Below are 7,190 nucleotides of genomic sequence, written 5' to 3'. Positions count from 1 at the left end.
TTCTCTGTGCATTTACTATGTCTCCTGCAGAGGGGAATGAAATTCATTCATTCATTCATTTATTTACTTACATTTTTTCCTTCTTTATCACAGCCACCACAGTGTTCAGCAGTCTGGAACAGGCCTCACTGGTCTCTGCTTCAGACAAGAAGGGCAGATCCTTAAACCGAGGATCAACAGTTGATTCCACTGTTTTGAGTCTACTGTGTGGGAAGTGATCTGTGATGACCACGGAGAGGACATCGACAGCCTGGTGACATGCAATACGGACTATATTAACTTTTGTGTGGATAACACCTCACCCTCCAGGACTGTGCGGTGTTTCTCCAACAACAAACCTTGGATTACCCTAGAAATTAAAGCTGTCCTCAAGCAGAAGAGGAGGGCCTTCAAATCTAGAGACAAGGAGGAGCTGAAAAGGGTGCAGAGAGAGCTGAGGGGACTGATAAGGAATGGGAAGGACAGCTACAGGCAGAAGATGGAGAACCAGCTTCAACAAAACAATGTTGGCGAAGTCTGGAGAGGCCCCTTAGAACCATCTTGGGCCACAAAGAACTCTCTGCCTGGGAGGGATGTGAGGTGGGCAAATGAACTGAATCATTTCTTTAATAGGTTTGATTCAGCCATGAGGCCTTCTTCAACATCAGCTGCAGACTCACCCACCCCTACTGCTGCACAGTAGGGTCTGACACCTCAGACACTTCACACCTCCTCTACTCACCCTGCTCACTCCTCCCCACCCCCAACGACAGCATCCAATACACACTCAACACAAGGCTCCAGCCTGTCTCTCTCAACCACCCAGGTTAGGAGGGAACTGAGGAGGATTAAAGCCAGGAAAGTTGCAGGTCCAGATGGCATCAGCTCAAGGGTCGTCAGGTCCTGCGCAGACCAACTGTGTAGGGTGATGGAGCACCTCTTCAACCTGAGCGTGAGGCTGGGGAGAGTCCCACAGCTCTGGAAAACCTCCTGTGTTGTACCAGTGCTCACCACTGTGAGAATCATGTTCTTTGATTTCTCCAGTGCCTTCAACACCATTCTTCCCACGGCCCTGAAGGACAAGCTGGAGAACTCTGAAGTGGACCATCACCTCACTACCTGGATTTTGGACTACCTCACTGACCGACCACAGTATGTGAGAACTCAGTCAGGGCTGTGTGTCGGACAGGGTCGTCTGCAGTACGGGGGCCCCACAGGGAATGGTTCTGGCTCCGTTCCTCTTCACCATCTACACTGCAGACTTCTTCCACAACTCCACCCAGTGCTTCCTGCAGAAGTTCTCTGACGACTCTGCAATAGTCGGCCTCATCACTGATGGGGACGACAAGGAGTACAGAGGACTGACCCAATGCTTTGTGGACTGGTGCCAGCAGAACCACCTCCAGATCAATGCCAGTAAAACCAAGGAGCTGGTGGTAGACTTCTGCAGGCACAAACGTCCTCCACTGCAACCACTGAACATCCAAGGTATGGACATTGAGACTGTGGACAGCTACAGGTACCTTGGTGTTCATCTAAACAATAAACTGGACTGGACTCATAACTCAGACGCCCTCTACAGGAAAGGGCAGAGCAGGCTGTACCTGCTGCGGAGACTCAGGTCTTTTGGAGTGAAGGGCCCACTCCTGAAGACCTTCTATGACTCTGTGGTGGTCTCAGCTATCTTTAACGGTGTGGTCTGCTGGGGTGGCAGCATCTCTGCTGGGGACAGGAAGAGACTGAACAGGCTGATCAGAAGGGCCAGCTCTGTTCTAGGATGCCCTCTGGACCCAATGGAGGTGGTGAGTAACAGGAGAATGGTGGCTAAGCTGTCATCCCTGTTGGACAACATTTCCCACCCCATGCAGGAGACTCTGACAGCACTGAGCAGCTCCTTCACTGGCTGCAGCACCCACGGTGTGGGACGGAGAGATTTCACAGGTCTTTCCTCCCCACTGCTGTCAGACTCCACAACAAAGACTTCAACTGATCAAACACACACATCCATACATGTTCAAAAGCAATAACACTAAATGCAATACTCTTTCTGGCATCGTTATATTATACTCATATTGTATATAGCATTTGTATTCTATTTTATTCGATTGTATATAGTATTTTATTTTATTCTATTCTATTGTGTACAGTATCTTATTGATATCTTATTCCAGTGTTTTTCTATGCAATTTTGCACTGTCCACTGCTGTAACAAATCAAATTTCCCACACGTGGGACTAATAAAGGTTATCTACGGTGGCCCTGAGAGGCCAAACGGACTGCAACTTCAGAAAACACTTGCAAAAAGAAAAATGCTGCAAAAAGGAAAACGCTGCAAAAAGAAAGACGCTGCACTGCAACTTCAAGAAAAACGCTGCACTGCAAAAAGAAAAACGCTACAAAAAGAAAAACGCTACAAAAAGAAAAACGCTGCAAAAAGAAAAACGCTGCAAAAAAGAAAAGCGCTGCAAAAGCACACAAAGCACAACGGAAATAGGAAAAAAGACAACGGAAATGTTCCTGGGGAGACAATAACCCGACGGACCAGCTGCACGAACCAAAACATGCTAACCAGTGCGCTAGGACTGGGACACGCTTCAAAGAAGTGGAGGAGAGGTAAATGTGTTGTAATCTCATGATTCTAATAATACTACAGATATCTGGAATATACATTCAAAGGTAATTCTAACAAAGATAATGTTTAATGTAGCCTTAGAAATGAAGCTTTCCGTTGTCTTTTTTCCATGAAGAGGAGCAATGATGGACAGGGTTGGCATGCTCTCCTCTAACATCACCAGGGTGGCGTCCTTCATAGGCTTGAGTGCCCTGACAACTTCTTCTGCAAATGTGATGTCAGACTCACTTAATGTGAAAATTTCTTTTTCACTCTTCCTGACTTCTGCAGAAAGCAGAGCTGCACAGATGGCTGGTTGCTGTTCTAAAAATCGTTCTATCATATCATAGGAGCTGTTCCATCTTGTAATTATGTCCATGATCAATCTGTGAGCTGGTAGCTGAAGGAGGCACTGTTTCTGCTTCAACTGATTGCTGGCTGTGGTGCTGCGCCTAAAAAAGGCTGTTACACGTCGGATCCTCCCGAGAAGTCGCACCACGGATTGTATTTTCAGTGCTTTCTGTGAGGCATGATTCAGACTGTGTGCAAAACATTGTATGTGCGTCATGCCTGCAAGTCTAGCCGCGAGAGCCATGTTTGGTGCATTATCGGTAACAACAACAAGGTCCTTTGCGTTCAATCCCCATTCAGCCACAGCGTCAGTTAGTAACGCTGCAATGTGCTCACCTGTGTGACTGTCATGCATGGCTTGGGTTTGTAGTACATGAGACTGAAGGTTCCACTGGTCCGTTATGTGATGTGCTGTAACAGTTACGTACGATTCAGTGGCTCTCGAAGTCCAAGCGTCGCATGTCAGAGCAACTGTCTCAGCCGAGCTAAGAGAGTCCAGCACTGTCGCTTTGACTTCTTGGTACAACTTTGGCAGAGCGATGTCCGTGATGTGTTGTCGAGAAGGAACGGTGTAACGGGGCTCCAGCGTTTTAATCATATTACGAAATCCTTTATTCTCCACAACACTCAGAGGGCGCATGTCTTTGCAAATAAAAACAAGTACTGACTGCGTTATTTTTGTTGCACGAGTTGAAGTTGCTGGTAGTTTCAAAAAGTTAACTTCTTCAATTGTCCGTTGAGAGGGATCACCTCGTTTTGTTTTAAAATTAGCATTTGACACTTCGTCGTTATGGTGTCTAGACACGTGTGTTCGTAAATTTGTTGTATTACCTGAATATTTGACTCTGGCGGTGCAGATTTTACGGGTGCGTTGCTCTTGTCATAGTCTTTACTGCCTTCTTTTGTCCTAAATCCAAATAAGTCCACATATCAGCTTTGAAAGCTGTTGGGGCCGGCTGTATCCTCTCCTCTTCAGTCATCAGTTAGCTAGCACAACTGGCCACACATCCACTGTTTTACTTCGTTGGTTTTGGCAAACTAGACGCGAGACCTTGTTTTTCCGTCAATGTAAAGGCGGTAAAAACTGCAAACAAGTGGCCAGAGTTTGAATTGCAACATACAAAAGAAATACACTGTAAATGCATGTAATTTTTCAATTAAAAAAATCGATAACACTGATTTTGAATATCCATTCAGTATCATTACACGAAATATCACGATATTTCGATGTATCGATATTTTCTTACATCCCTACATGCTACAAGTGCGTATATAAACATAAATTTGCAGTCCGACTGAAATAGTCTCATGGGCTGTATTCGTATCCGGGGGGGGTGGACGTGCCCCACCCCTGGCATAGACTCTCAAGCAACAGGCACTTTGCTCTACCTACGGTTTATTGAGGTTATAGTTAACCCTCTCAGGCTCAAATTAAGTTTTAGTTGCTATTGCACAACCAAGTCCTCCAGTGGTACTTCTGAGTAAAAAACACTCATAAAATATGTATGTGGGGTAATCAGGTTGTTAGTTTTTAACTGTTGCAAATCTGCAACGCCTGCCTTGAGAGGGTTACTCTCAGGAAGAGTCTTCCTGAAGAACTCACTCTGCAGCCCCATAAACTAACTCCACCCCCACTGACCACTCAACATTTTTCATGCAGTACAGCCAAAACATGTCTCTTAAAGAAACGGTAACAGTGGAACAGAAACGGTGAACGTATCATAACAGAATCTCCTTATAGATCATTACACTGGGCCCCCAACAATAAGTTCCTCATCCTCGAGGGAACAACACAGTCTCAGAGGCAGTCTGCATCGCCTCCTTGGTCTTCTGAGTCCATAGGTGATAGAAAGAGCTATAGGGATTTCAAGGGAAGAACTTGAAGGAGGGGAAGACCATTCCTGCTGAGTTGATCTGTGGGGTATGGGGGCTTGCACACATCCCTCATGAAAGGAACAAGAGAATGTCCTCTATAAGGGGCCGTTCAGTCTCAGTGCAGGACAACTTCCTCCCTCTAGGAGTCAACTGCACCCTGTAAACCACTTCCCCAACTTGTTCCAGGACACTGCAGGGCCCCAATTTGGTCACACATGCAACCTAACTTCTCAGTGGTGCGACTAAAAAAAAAATCTTAGGTCACACCGGTGCAACTAGCCGTTCGATAAAAAAAAAAAAAAAAAAAAAGCCTCCGCAACTCTGAAAGTCTCCATGTGGTTAACAACAGACACACATTATGCCCATATCCTGATCTAAACCAATCAGACATAGTTAGGGGCGGGACCTTTCTGATTGGCTGATATTCCTGTAGGCCTACAAGTGTGTACGTTTGAAAGTGTGGGTAGATACAGAGAGGTGAGTAGCCTAGGCCCGATAGAAGTGGATGTAGCTTTGGGTAATGAGAAAATGTATACTTTACTAATCCCCATAGGGAAATTCCTCTCTGCGCTTGCCGCACAGGGAGGAGAGGGGCGGGGCTACACATGATTCTCTGGCTGGCTAGAGCAGCATCTAATAACCAGCTCGCGAAATAAAAACAAACCAACAAACACAAAAGCACCAGACATCATGTTTTTTCTAAATTCTATCACGCACATATACACTAAAAGTGAGGTGCGAGGGCCCTCGGTGCACCTGCTAGAACAGGCACATCCAAAGTCCGGCCCGCAGGTCAAATGCGGCCCGTATGCAAATTTCCACTGGCCAGCAGCCTCTGTCCTAAAATCAATAATACGTGGCCCGTCAGTATGGAACGCCAGGACTGCCATAATGAATTAATTAAATACACCATTAAATAATTAATTAAATGTGGCAATAATTAATTAAAATTGGAATTAATTAATTAAATAAATAGTTATGACACATGTAATTAATTAATTATTGACACATTTAATTAATTATTGACACATTTAATTAATTATTGACACATTTAATTAATTATTTAATGATATATTTATTTATTTCATTTTGGCAGTCCTGGCGCCTGGCTCTCATCTTGAAATAATTTTATCTGTCAGCCTCACCCATCAAACTCAGGGGGCGGGGTTAACGCTGCCCATGCAGCTTCTCTAACATTTGATTGGTTGCCGTGCAAAGTAAGTCAAAACAGGTCGATCCTAGATAATCGATTGCTTGTGTAGACTTGGGGCAGCCAGGTATCCCAGAATTCAGATCAAATCACAGGCAGCAATGGTGGTGGTGTAGTTTTAAAATACCCCGTTTTTCTGTCACCAGCTACACTTTTAACAGTGTTTTAGCCGCGAATGTCACGCCGTATGTCTGGCCAGGTTGTCAACATAGAACATGTTTGCAAAAGTGCTCAGATGTTTTCAGAGATTTCACTAGCTCTGCTAACAGTCAGCATGCAGAGTGCACCCAGGGGGTTACGTTAACCGGTTTGTTTACATATTCCACTCTCCGTGTTCCACATGTTGCATTCGCAGATTCTCATTTTCACCGAACGATCGTCTCTTTCCGCCTGGTCTTGTGTCTCTGTGCTTCTGTAACATAAAGAACGAGCTGACATTTTTCTCACGAAACCAGCGATCAGCTCAACAGACCCTCAGTTTACCTGCATGCATCCTCCTCCTCATCTGTCAGCTGTTTAACACCTGCTGCTAATTCAAGAAACATGCCTACGTTACCTGGTGATAGTCACAGTTTAACTGGGCAGCCGGTGCTCGATATAAAGCAATGTCAGCGCATTTTTCTGCACAAGATAAGTAAATATAGTGTTTTCCCCGAGCGCAGAGCTGCTGGATCTTGTTTCCTTACAGAGCACTTTATAGGCGAAACAGCTTCATCAGCGGCTGATGTCCAATCACCGGCACACAGCTTTGAAACCTCACCTTAGTTTTAGCTCTCAGTGGTTAAACGCTGGACTTCATTCACTCAGGTTCTGTCTGTCGGGTCACGTTTACTTCGCTGTTTTATTTACAACTGAGCAAATCGGTTTGGCTGAGGTTAAAGTTACGTTTCATAACTGCATAGTTTCACAGACGTTTAATGGTTCACTGGCACATGTGTTAGACTGAACTATTCGCTTTTCTTTATCTGGTGTGTTTTGGATTTAACAGTGAATTTTGAGATTAAACTGACTTTTAAAATGTTTTTATACAAAGAGGAAAGAGAAGGCGCATTTCCACCGAGAGGAGCAGGGTTTGCAGCAGCATGTTCATCATGAAGTCTGCAACCTGGACAGAAATATTATATCATCTGTTTTTAATAGTTATTCAACTGTATTCTAAGCACC

This window comes from Aulonocara sp. 'chitande type north' Nkhata Bay, linkage group LG3 (assembly GCF_057382095.1).
Source record: "Aulonocara sp. 'chitande type north' Nkhata Bay isolate Kocher_YH1m ecotype deep benthic linkage group LG3, A_spYH_male_GT1.1, whole genome shotgun sequence".
NCBI classification, from domain to species: Eukaryota; Metazoa; Chordata; class Actinopteri; order Cichliformes; family Cichlidae; genus Aulonocara; species Aulonocara sp. 'chitande type north' Nkhata Bay.
This window is presented reverse-complemented; position numbering follows the sequence as displayed.